The sequence below is a fragment of the Moschus berezovskii genome, chromosome 9 (assembly GCF_049115385.1).
Source record: "Moschus berezovskii isolate FMDL1 chromosome 9, NW_MosBer_1.0, whole genome shotgun sequence".
NCBI classification, from domain to species: domain Eukaryota; kingdom Metazoa; phylum Chordata; class Mammalia; order Artiodactyla; family Moschidae; genus Moschus; species Moschus berezovskii.
Genome location: NC_142468.1, coordinates 52,781,663 through 52,794,695, shown reverse-complemented (window position 1 = coordinate 52,794,695; position 13,033 = coordinate 52,781,663). Strand labels below are relative to the sequence as shown.

At 40.5% G+C, this 13,033-nt stretch overlaps 1 protein-coding gene and 1 pseudogene across 10 annotated transcripts in view; one reads left to right on the top strand and one right to left on the bottom strand.

Annotated features, from left to right (window-relative positions):
* The window catches only part of RNF111 (ring finger protein 111), a 94,588-nt gene extending 92,826 nt beyond the window's left edge, over window positions 1-1,762 (bottom strand). For 2 of the 10 annotated variants that reach the window (XM_055435599.2, XM_055435607.2), the window contains exon 1: window positions 1,010-1,760. The gene's annotated coding sequence lies outside the window, so the exon portion shown is untranslated. Of the gene's footprint in view, window positions 1-673; window positions 920-1,009 lie in introns of those variants that run through there. The other 8 variants (XM_055435603.2, XM_055435600.2, XM_055435604.2 and 5 more) reach the window with 8 other exon arrangements.
* LOC129563327 (putative ribosome-binding factor A, mitochondrial pseudogene) lies at window positions 1,232-12,833 on the top strand (annotated as a pseudogene).
* Window positions 12,834-13,033: the final 200 nt, after the last annotated feature.

The following is a 13,033-nucleotide window of genomic DNA, read 5'->3' as shown; positions in this document are numbered from 1 at the left end:
GCAATGACCAAAAAAACAGAAATGGGAAAGGAAATGGAACCTTAGTTTCTCTTTTCCCCAGTCTGAGCTTTCTGGTTGAAGAGATCCCTAAAACAAGAAAATTAAACATAAAACACCAAATGAAATAAAGTTTGGATTAAGTCAGGTTCAAAAAGCGTTATGAACTGTAAAATGAAATCTATGTCAGTTGGCATCTTATCACCCCAGAGAGTTCTAAATTCATCATGCACATAAATCAAGAAACAGGAAAGCATGCAATACAATGGACTCACCCCACACTACAAACACGAACAAATTAAACGAACACCCTATACTTCCTTGTATTTTTTTAAATGTTAAAACTTAGACCTGAGTTAAGAACTTATCTGTAAAGATATACTCTAACCTATTTAAGAACTATGTGACAAACCTCATTTCTACAGCACAGAACAAATATTTCCACAACATTGCTACAGGCTCTGATAAATTCTGTAAAAAAAATAATAAATAATGATAATAATAAAAAAAAATATTAAGCTTCTTTTTTAGTAGCCAGCCAACCAACACTTTACAGAATCTGACGCGTCTGTATTTCTGCTGTTCCGCGGTCTCCGTTTCCTTGATCACAGAAGAAGGCAACTCCCTAACCGTCAGGGCTGACTTAGCGCCCTCCAACACCCCGGGTGCGGGTTACCTTCATCACTCCATTGTCAAATCGCACTCTCACGCCTCAGTCCTCAGCCCCTGTCCTAAGACTCTAGAGTCAAAAAAGGGAAAGAAATCCCCTCACCCACAGTCCTTTACTGAGGAGGGTGGGTGTGTCTGTAGACGAACGCTCTGTCAAACACAATTAAATCTTCCGCGGAAACCCAGACCCTAAGCCACAACGGAGGCAGCAGTAACCGACCGGTCGCCGACCCCAGCCTTCCGCGGCCGCAGCCCTTCCTCTTTCTCCCCTCCAGCCCGGCCCCTCCCCCGTTGCGCGCACGCGCGGCCTCCGATCGATCCCCTCCCCCCTGGCCCCCCTCACCTGAATCATTAGCCACCCTCTTCCCAGGCTCTGGGAATCACTGGCCCAGGAAGGAAGGCAGGAGATGGAAGCGGGGAAGAGGACGCGTCGAGAGCCAGTGATCTGCGCCTCAGATGTTGGCCTAAGAGGCCCCTACGGTCAAGAACAGCGTCTGTCACCGCCACTAAAACTGTACCAGCGGCAGCGCCTGGTTCGGCCCAGCTGACCCGGCTTGCGTTCAGAATGCCTAATTTGGTCCCACGGGAACTCGTTCCCCGAAACTGCGGGCGTTTCTATGCTGCGCAGACCGAACACCTCGCCTCCGTCGCCGCCACTGCTGCTGCTCTCCAGTCGCCGCCGCCTAACCAATCCCTCCTCTACCGAGGGAGCACGACACTCAAGGCTTTACGACAGTTCGCAAAGTGAGCGCGCAGTAGCCTTCAAGCCTCCTCTGTTTGTTTCTGCGCTTGCTCAGATGCCTGTTTCTCACCGTCCTGCTCCCTCTTCCCTGGCCCTCACTTTGTACTCGGTTTATCAGTCTGTTGCTGAAACCTAACGATATCATAAAACTCATTTTATGTTCATTTGTGAAATGCGTTCAGTATTAAACAAAATATTGACTACATCTTGGTTGATTTTTTTCATAACTGAAAGTTACAACCACAGAATTATTAACTATACTTAAGGTAACGAACAAAAACGTCATGGTTTAGTCTTTCACAGCAAATGGTACTCAAATCATCCTTATCAATGAGATCATCACCGTTGAAATGAATTTGCTTTCAGAATCATATAAACAATGGTAATAGATATGCTGGGAACTAACAGTACAATCATATACGTTTTCTTATTTTATAAAAATCAAGAGACAACAGATGCTTCATTACGTGCATTAATAGGCTGTAGGCAAAAGGGATGTACGCCTTGGAATCAGTAAAACTTCCTTTCAAATTCCAGTGAGTGAACGTATAGGTTAGGGGAAGAGGTTGGAGTAGGGATAGAGGGGGCGTTTGGGGTTGACATGTACACACCACTATGTGTAAAATGGATAACCAACAAGAACCTACTGAATAGCATAAGGAACTCTACTCAATATTCTGTAATAACCTAAATGGAAAAACAATCTTTCCATTCAGTTCAGTCGCTCAGTCACGTCCAACCCTGTGACCCCACGGACTGCAGCATGCCTGGCTTCCCTGTCCATCACCAACTCCTGGAGCTTGCTCAAACTCATGTCCATCAAGTCGGTGATGCCATCCAACCATCTCATCCTCTGTCGTCCCCTTCTCCTCCTGCCTTCACTCTTTCCCAGCATCAGGGTCTTTTCCAATGAGTCAGTTCTTCGCATCAGATGGCCAAAGTATTGCAGTTTCAGCATCAGTCCTTCCAATGAATATTCAGGACTGATTTCTTTTAGGATTGCCTGGTTTGATCTCTGTGCAGTCCAAGGGACTCTCAAGAGTCTTCTCCAACACTACAGTTCAAAAGTGTCAATTCTTCACGCTCAGCTTTCTTTATGGTACAACTCTCACATCCATACATGAGTATTAGAAAAACCATAGCTTTGACTAGATGGAACTTTGTTGGCAAAGTAATGTCTCTACTTTTAAATATGCTGTCTAGGTTGGTCAAAGCTTTTCTTCCAAGGAGCAAGCATCTTTTAATTTCATGGCTGCAGTCACTATCGGCAGTGATTTTTAAAAATTAAAAAAAAAATCAGTGATGAAAATAGCAGGTGTCTAATTGATCTGAACTTTGTAAATCTGTTTCCAAAAAGAAAGGAAGGTGGGGGAGAAAAGAAAGAAAATGTCAATTATACCTCAAGTTTTAAAAATCGAATGCAGGTTAAAAATTTTAAACTACATTAATAACTCATGTGATACTTCTGTTGCACAGTGCTAACTGGGATCCAGACCCATATGGCTGTTTACTGGTTATGTCCCACAGGCATTTCTAATGCATCTTGTCCAAAATAAATAAATGAATGTACATATATAGTGTTTAAATCTCATCCATCTCAGATTTCACTGTCTCTTTCAATTATCTAATGAGGAACATAATGGTCATCTTTGATGACTCTCTGTTCCTCACTCCCTACCTCTTATCAGGCAGTAAGTACTTCCAATTTTGCCAATAAGACATTTCAAATATTGATAATCTACCCATCCCTCTCTGGACTCTGTACCAGTTCCGGTCTTTCGTATATTTGGTACTATTCATTTATTTAACAAATATTTATCAGGTACCTACTATGTGCTAGACATTGTGCTGGACATTGTGAGTGCTAGATACATGACCACTGTTTTACTTGAAGTATTTGAGAAGACCCAGAAAGCAAGCCCACTATTTACAAAATAATGTGGAAGGTATAGGACAGCATACTCATGCTCTGAGAACACAAAGATAGAATACTGTAGTCAAACCAAGAGAAGGTGACGTTTAAATTTTGCAACATAAATAAGACAGTTACATAAAGCAAATAGGGCACTGCCCACAGAAAGATTAGCAATGCTAAGCTACAGAATCCTCTAGTTGAAACATCATGAAACAAATTCTCTACTAAGATCTACTGAATGTATCCTGAAAGGAAAGTCTCAGGAGATAAGGGAAGCAAAGTAGACAGAAATGTATTAAGTAAGATTTTTGCTAGGAAAAGGAATTTTAACTATTTTATATTTAAAACCATGAGACGCCGTTAAAGGATAGCAGAGGAAAAATAATCAGATTTGACTATTAGAGACACCATTATATAAGGCAAGTAGAGGATAGACTGAGACGGACAAGAGGAGAGGAGCAAAGACCAGTTGGAACTGCAGGTAAAAAGGGGTGAGGGCAGTAGAAATGAGCAGGAAGGGACAGAAACAAAAAATAAGAAGAAATAATAACTACGTGGTTATAGGAGGTGAAGGAGGAGAATCTCAGAGACTTCCAGATTTATGGTGAATGGTTAGGTGGGTGGCACCATTCAAGAAAGAGACACAGGCTTGAAAAACCCAACTTTGGGTGTCTGGAACTTTCACCTGGTTAGGATGAGGGAGGAGGTTGAGAGAAAGGAAAGTATTCTTACATTGGGCAAGTGAGTTTACCCCAAGTGGAGATTCCACAAGCTGTTGAACTTACATGTTTGAAGCTTAGGAGAGAGGTCTGAGCTGAAGACAGAGATTTGGACTCATTAACTTACACTGTGATAGCCAAAAGAATAGTTCTGATGAGGTCACACAGAGCAGAGGTGAGAAGAGACAGATACCTAGGGAAGTCTGATATTTTAAGAGTTGAAGAATGAAAAAGAGTCCCACAAGGCTATGTGTGGGCCAGAAAAAAAGGGATAAACATGTAACAAACAGGACCAATGAGGAAAAAAGTTTCAATAAAGAAGTGAATGGTGAGGGATAGGAAATGTCTGTTAGTTTCACAGTATGGAGATCAGTAAGTAGGAGCGGTTTCAGTAACTCGTCTACATTTTAGAACAGAGGTTTACAATTGGGGTTGGTTTTGACCCCCAGGGATGATTTGATAGTATATGGAGCTATTTTTGGTTATCACAACTAGGTAGATGTTACTGCGAAGAAGGCAATGGCAAGCCACTCCAGTACTCTTGCCTAGAAAATCCCATGGATGGAGAAGCCTGGTAGGCTGCAGTCCGTGGGGTCGCTAAGGGTCGGACACGACTGAGCGACTTCACTTTCACTTTTCACTTTCACACATTAGAGAAGGAAATGACAACCCACTCCAGTGTTCTTTCCTGGAGAATCCCAGGGACGGGGGAGCCTGGTGGGCTTCCGTCTATGGGGTCACACAGAGTCGGACACGACTGAAGTGACTTAGCAGCAGCAGCAGATGTTACTGACATCTAGTGGTTTGAAACAAGGAATGCTGCTAAATACACAGCACAGCCTCCCACAACAAAGAATTATCTAAACAAAAATGCTAATAATATTCCAACTTAGAAGTTCTGGTTTCAGTTCAGTTCAGTTCAGTCGCTCAGTCGTGTCCGACTCTTTGCGACCCCATGAATCACAGAACGCCAGGCCTCCCTGTCCATCACCAACTCCCGGAGTTCACTCAAACTCACATCCATCGAGTCAGTGATGCCATCCAGCCATCTCATTCTTTGCCGTCCCCGTCTCCTCCCACCCTCAATCCCTCCCAGCATCAGACTCTTTTCCAATGAGTCAACTCGTCGCATGAGGTGGCCAAAGTATTGGAGTTTCAGTTTTAGCATCAGTCCTTCCAATGAATACCCAGGATTGATCGCCTTTAGAATGGACTGGTTGGATCTCCTTGCAGTCCAAGGGACTCTCAAGAGTCTTCTCCAGCACCACAGTTCAAAAGCATCAATTCTTCGTTTAGAAAGGACTAAATGGGGTAGTTATACAAGAATCAGTACTTTTTAATGAAATCTGTAGTAAATGGAAAAAGAAAGATACATATCTAGCAGGATATGGAATTTTTAAAGGGGAGACTTGAATCATATTGGTAATTGAAGGGAAAGGAGAAATGAGAAAGGTGAATGGAAATAAACAAATGCTCAGTGGAGGCAGAAGAAGTGAGATTCAAAGCCCAGATGGGAGAATTGGCCTTGGATAAGAGAAGGGATATTCCTTTCACTGAAACAGGTAGGGAGGAGGAAGAAGTAATTGTATAAATGAATTAAGTTTGTTAGTTTCAGGGAACAAGTTGAGGGCTTTCTTAATAGACTTATCTCTGCAAAACATGAGGTAAGGCCATCTACTAAGACATCAGATTTGGAAATTGCTGAGTGGAGAGTAATTAGAAAAGCGAGATTTAAAAAAACTCAGAATAGTCACTAACATGATGGCAAGGCAGACAATAGAGGCAACAGATCAAAGGCAGGAAACCCAGAGCAGAAAAGGGGTGAGACTGACAGGAAGGACAGGTGCCAGGGGTTGTGTTGAAGGGAATAGTGGCAGAATATACCCACTTCAGTGTTCTGGCCTAGAGAATTCCATGAACTGTATAGTCAATGGTGTTGCAAAGAGTTGGACACAACTAAGCGAAAATCACTGCAGATGCTGATTGCAGCCATGAAATTAAAAGACGCTTACTCCTTGGAAGCAAAGTTATGACCAACCTAGATAGCATATTAAAAAGCAGAGACATTAGTTTGCCAACAAAGGTCCGTCTAGTCAAGGCTATGGTTTTTCCAGTGGTCACGTATGGATGTGAGAGTTGGACTGTGAAGAAAGCTGAGCACCGAAGAATTGATGCTTTTGAACTGTGGTGCTGGAGAAGACTCTTGAGAGTCCCTTGTACTGCAAGGAGATCCAACCAGTCCATTCTAAAGGAGATCAGTCCTGGGTGTTCACTGGAAGGACTGATGCTACAGCTGAAACTCCAATACTGTGGCCACCTAATGCAAAGAGTTGACTCACTGGAAAAGACTCTGATGCTGGGAGGGATTAGGGGCGGGAGGAGAAGGGAACGACAGAGAATGAGATGGCTGGATGGCATCACTGACTCGATGGACATGAGTTTGAGTGAACTCCAGGAGTTGGTGATGGAAAGGAAGGCCTGGCGTGCTGTGATTCATGGGGTTGCAAAGAGTCAGACATGACTAACTGAACTGAGCGATTTTCACATAGAGGGGGGAATCATCTCTCATCTGAATTACATACAATAGTCTCCTGGTTTCTATGGGTCTACTCTTGCCAGCATCACCTCCACCTTCAAATCAGAGTGGCAGAAACTGAGACACTAAGTTAAAATTCTTCAATAACCCTCCATCAGTTTCAAGATAAAATCCAAAATCCTTAACTTGGCAAATAAAGCTCTTCCAAATCCAGATTTTCCAGGGTCATTTCACACCACCTAGTTCTATGACTCTACTCCCTGTCCCCACTTAGACTTAAGTAGACTTCTCAAATTCCTTGCATTCTGTAGAAAAAGTGTACAGTTCCAATATCTTCCTGCCTTTGCACCTACTATCCATTCTTTCAAAATAGTCTCACCCTCTCCCTGACCCCACCCCCACTTTTATCTACTCACCAAACTCTTAACCATTCCTCAAAGCCCTCCTCATGAAGCACTGCCATACTTCTCTCCCCACTCCCACAACAGATCTGATAACCATTATAACTTTGGTACTCACTTCAATCTTTGCATATATTTCTATTAGAAGTATTGTAATTATTTATATACATACATGGGATTGGGGGTGGGAGGAGACGGGGACGACAGAGAATGAGATGGCTGGATGGTATCACTGACTCGATGGACATGAGTTTGAGTGAACTCCAGGAGTTGGGGATGGACAGGGAGGCCTGGCGTGCTGTGATTCATGGGGTTGCAAAGAGTCGGATACAACTCAGCGACTGAACTGAACTGAGCTGAACTGCCCCCAAAAATCTAAGATCAAATATATATAATGTTCTCTCTTTAGCAGAAAAATATCACTTAAAATATCTATTGACTTTACTAAATAAGAAAATTGGAGTTCTACAGACTTGCGGTTGCTAATGGAGGAGAGGGTTTGGGGGAGGGCTAAAATGGGAGTTTGGGATTAGCAGATGCAAACCGTTGTGTATAGACTGGATAAACAACAAGGTCCTCCTGTATAGCACAGGGAAGTAGAGTCAATACCTTGTGATAAACTATAATGGAAAAGAATATGGAAAAAAGTGTATATATATGTATAAGTGAGTCACTTTGATGTACAGTAGAAACTAACACAATGTTGTAAATCAACTACACTTCAATTAAAAAATTTTTATACTTCAATAAAAATTTGCTTAAAAAAGAAGATTGGGGTCCTAGTCTCAATTTCACACTAAGAAATCATAAATCTTTAGTCTTAAATCTTTGAACTCTTCCAAAAAAGTTAACTTTACTTTCTATGGAAAGATCAGGGCTATCCAACATATATCCGTTCCATTCTGTCGCTCAGTCGTGTCCGACTCTTTGTGACCCTGTGGACTGTAGCCTACCAGGCTTCTCCGTCCATGGGATTCTCCAGGCAAGAATACTGGAGTGGGTTACCATTTCCTTCTCCAGGGGATCTTCCCGACCCAGGGATCGAACCCGGGTCTCCCGCATTGGAGGCAGACGCTTTAACCTCTGAGCCACCAGGGAAGCCCACCCAACATATATACTTCAAACCAAATTCTGTTTGCCAGGAACTGGAACAAAATAATATTTACCAAATTAGCCTGCACACATGGGCCAGTAGTGCCTAACTATCTGGTAGATAAGAATTTGAGGAGCTGATTCTAAACATGGAAATACTGAGCTGTGCTAATGGATCAGCTGCAATAAATGTTCTGAAGTCAATGGAATCAATTTTGAAAACTTGGGAGTAGAATGATAACTTCAAAAGATAGCATAATCTTCATGAGTATTATCATTTTTTAAAGTTTCTCTGGTTGTTTTTGGAATGCAACCTTCAAGATATATTTGAATTAGTCAAATACTAACATTATCTGTGTGGCTCAGTTACTGAAAAACAGAAGTAACAAATTATGGACTAACAAGGAGACACAATACTCCTGGAATTTTGTAGACAAGCACTTGAAACTTAAAGTATCCTGAAATATTTCTGGCCATCTGGCCAAATTCTGGGTATATTTAAAGCCATGTGGTTCTGTGAAAGTATATTTTTATGTATGTATGTATCTTTAAAGTGTATTTATTTATTTATTTTTAGTTTTTTAAGATTTCCTCTTCATATTCATTTTATTTATTTTAATCTTTTGGCCAAACCATGTGGCATGTGGGATCTTAGTTCCCCCACCAGGGATCAAACCCATACCCCCTGCATTGGCAGCTTGGAGTCTTAACCACTGGGGAAGTCCTAGAAGTATATTTTTTAAATAATGCTGTAGAAAAATAAAAGATAAAGTCACCATTTCCCATGGTTACATAAACCTAGCATCACACTGAGGCTTGCAGACTGATTGATAATTATTCTCAGAGTAGTTTAGTCTTCTCACTACTAATATTTTTTACATATTTTGTCAAAATTGGTCACAGACTTAACTGTGAACTTTTACAGTAAGTTGTTTGAACTCTTTTTAGAATATTTTTCCAATGTTGTTAAAAACCATAATTTTTAAAGAGCTCACTTTTGTAAGTAATAAACAAAACAAGTCTGTGATCATTAAATAGTTAGACTTCTGCTCTCTGAAGTCCCTTAAAACTCTATCATTTCATGGCTTGCTTCAGACCTAATAAGATTTATGTGAACACTGAATATTACAACTTCAAGAATGATTTAAAGACTGGTAAATTATTTGCAAATTCAGAACAGGAAGTAAAGATGTTTCTCTATACTTGCTTGTTATTTATAGACTATGTAAAGTTTTCCAAAAGCACTCAATGTTTCCCTAAACCGTATTAGTATTTACTTAACTGCCTAACATGTATCTTGACTATGATTTTTGATTATAGGACTGTTAACAGACATTGTGCTTTGTTTACTCTATAGATTGTACAAATTTAAAACACTGATATAATGGGGGAATATTCAGAAAGAAGGATAGAGAATAAAAGAGAATGAAATGAATCTGTCCATGTAATAAGAGGACATTTTAAAAATATTTAACAGCTTGAATGTGAATGTCTTTAGTACTCAGGACTTCTGATAAGATTTTAATTATTTTTAACTTTTGATAGAGCATAAGTCACTATTAACACTACTGTTTTAGAAATTTGGAAATGTTGGAGATTTTAGATTTTTATTTTTTTCAGATCTTTACTTTGAAATTTAACTCAAACATTTTAAGTTACAAAAATATAAATTGGTCAGAGTTGATAACCCAATTCTGAAAACGTACTTATTTGGATTATAAGGATAAATAAAATCTTTCTACCCTGAACTGAAATTCAAACACTAATTTAGGATTGAGTTAAACTAGTAAAGAGTGCCACCTACTGAATCAAAATTACATAAACACCTCAACATTAAGTTCATTCTCAGAACCTCTAAAGTTCTAGCATCAGAGATGTATATTTTGGGGACTTTTCATACAGAAAATACCCTCTGAAGTTATTCAACTAAATATTTCTTCCTAGTAGAGGAATAACAGATCAGTCATGTGTGTTTATCATGCCCAATATCACCTGACAAATGGCAAAGGAATCAAAATGGTACAAACCTGAAACAACAAGAGTGGGAGCAGGTCATCACCAAGCAAATTATTCCACCAAATATCTGGAAGACAGAAATCAGATAGAGAGCTGTTAACTGTTGAGCAGAGTGAAGAAAAATCTACACCATGAAATACTACCAGAGGGGCTGCACTAATTAGGGAGCTGGGGCACCTTGCAGAATACACCAGAGACAAAGGACTCAGGCCAAAGACAAGGGAGGCCAAGAAAAAAAATGTAGAAATGAAAAATAAGAGATTAAGTCTATATGTGGCACGGTCAAAACTCTCTATGCCTCTCTTCAGCGCACGAAGTATGTACAGCGTGACTTCCCCAGTGGGCTAGTGGCTAAGAGGTCTTCCCTGGTGGCTCAGTGGTAAAGAATCCACCTGCAATGCAAGAGCTATAGGAGACACAGGTTCTGTCCCTGGGTGGGGAAGGTGTCCTGGAGGAGGGCATAGAAACCCACTCCAGTATTCTTGCCTGGAGAATCCTATGGAGAGAGGACCTTGACTGACTACAGTCGATACGGTCGCAAAGAGTTGGTCACAACCGAAATAACTTAGCAGGCAGGCAGGCCAGTGGCTAAGACACCTCACTCCCTATGCAGGGGCCTGGGTTCAACCCCTGGTCAGGGAACTAGATCCCACATGACATAATTAAAAGATCCCTTGCCTAGCCAAATAAATACTAATACAATATATTTTTTAAAATAGAATGCATAGTATCTAGGCTTTGAAGTCCTAGGCTAAAACCAAGGGCAGGGAGTTCTGAAAGAAAAATGAAAACAGATTGAATTAGCTAAGTAGTTGGTGTGATAGCTTACACTAACTGCTGCTGCTGCTGCTGCTAAGTCACTTCAGTCATGTCCGACTCTGTGTGACCCCATAGACGGAAGCCCACCAGGCTCCCCCGTCCCTGGGATTCTCCAGGCAAGAACACTGGAATGGGTTGCCATTTCCTTCTCCTATGTGTGAAAGTGAAAAGTGAAAGTGAAGTCGCTCAGTCATGTCTGACCCTTAGCAATCCCATGGACTGCAGCCTACCAGGCTCCTCCATCCATGGGATTTTCTAGGCAAGAGTACTGGAGTGGCTTGCCATTGCCTTCTCCGTTACACTAACTACTTCACTTTAAATACTAATAGGTCCACCTGCCGACACCTGGCTGGCGATAGACATCATCCTTTTACACATTAAAGTTTTTATACTATATAATTTTAAAACATTTAGTTTTTATACTACATAATTTAAAAATATTGAAAACAAAGATATGCTAGGTATTTGAAGAAAACCTGTAATGCAAAAAAGATCAAGTTAAAAATTAAGAAAAACTGCAGCGATAGAGATAATTTAACACAGAGAAAGGGAAAATATTTTAACCCTCCTGCTAATATCCTCAGATATTTTTTTAAAGTGACACTGCATCCTTTATAACAAAAAAAGGATGCGATGATAAAAGCAAGAAAGAATGGTTGGAAACTAAAATGATTTCTAAAATTAAAATTCAATAGAAAGTTTGAGAGATAAAAGGAAGAAAATTTTCCAGCATATAAGGCAAAAGGAAAGAAATATGAGAGAAAAGGTAAGAGTTATAGAGGACAATTCCTAGAGGTAAAATATCTTGCAGGAGTTCCACAAAGGAAGAACAAAGAACACGGAGAGAAGAAATTATGAAAGAAGTAATAAGACATTTCCCAAACCAAGATTTCTGAAGTTCTAACATTGTTTATTCATTCATCTCTCCAGAGTCACTGAGATTGTTTTTATCTTTGGCTACTGTGAATAATGATGTTATAAGCATAGATGTACAAGTCTCTGAGTTCCTGTTTTCAATTCTTTTTGATGTATACGTATGAATGGAAATGCTGGGTCAGACTGTCACTCTATGCTTAGCTTTTCGAGGGTTCTAATATCTCCATGTCCTGGCCAACACGTTATTGTCGGTCTTCCTTACTAGTAGGTCATCTAGTAGTCATCCTAGTAGGTATAACATGGCATCTTATTGCAGCATCACTGTTTTATTCTCTCACTGGTTACTTTAAAAGTTCCTTAACACAACCATTCTTATTTTTATTATCCTCCTAGGGAAGAATTTATCAGTGGTGAAAAAGCATTCACCACATACATCCCCCAACATGAAGGTCTTTCCTTGGGATCTCTATTTCCAAATCATCCAGGTTGGAATTACTAATGAAGAACACTTCAAAGAAAACCAAGGAGGAGGATCATGAGCACTAAAGGCCCGGGATGGCCTTCTTTATAAAGCACTGACAGAGTCTCTGGACACTTCTGATGTGAGCCAAGAGATCTGTAACCTGAATGTGGGGTTTCCAAAGTCTCTCTGACTTTAGACTTTTCAGCCTGCTATGTGTATTGGAAGACAACTCTTTTTGCTGAACAGAATGAGCACAGGATTTAACCATCTTACTGAAAAGCACTGTCCATGTGAGGCACCATTTGATGTCTCAGTAGACCCTGAGGAGTGTGTTGCCTATAGTGTTTGCTTGAGACAAAATGCAGCTCCAGCTGAGACTGATTAGTTACTGGCAGTTGCTGATTGTGGACCCCAGATGAAAAAGAAGACCACATACAAATTTACTTAAGGGAACCTACAGTCTCCTCTAATAAAATGAAATCTGCTGTGCACTCAAATCTCTGTGGGCTCAATCAGGAGGCACTCAAAAAGCAAATAATAGAATACAAAAGGAAGACAAAAGTGCTTGGGGGTAAAGAAAGACTTTAGAAGTTTGAGCCCAGTATGACCAAAACAAAAGGAGAAATGACTGGTTGAACTGACAAAATAGTAGAAAAAGAAAACAAACCCCTCATGAATGATGACATCTCTCTTAAAGAGGATCTGCTGCGTTGGAATGAGTGTAAATGATCTACATTTTGCTAGTAGCACACATTTTTGGAGGAGCACACACTGGAATATGAATGTGA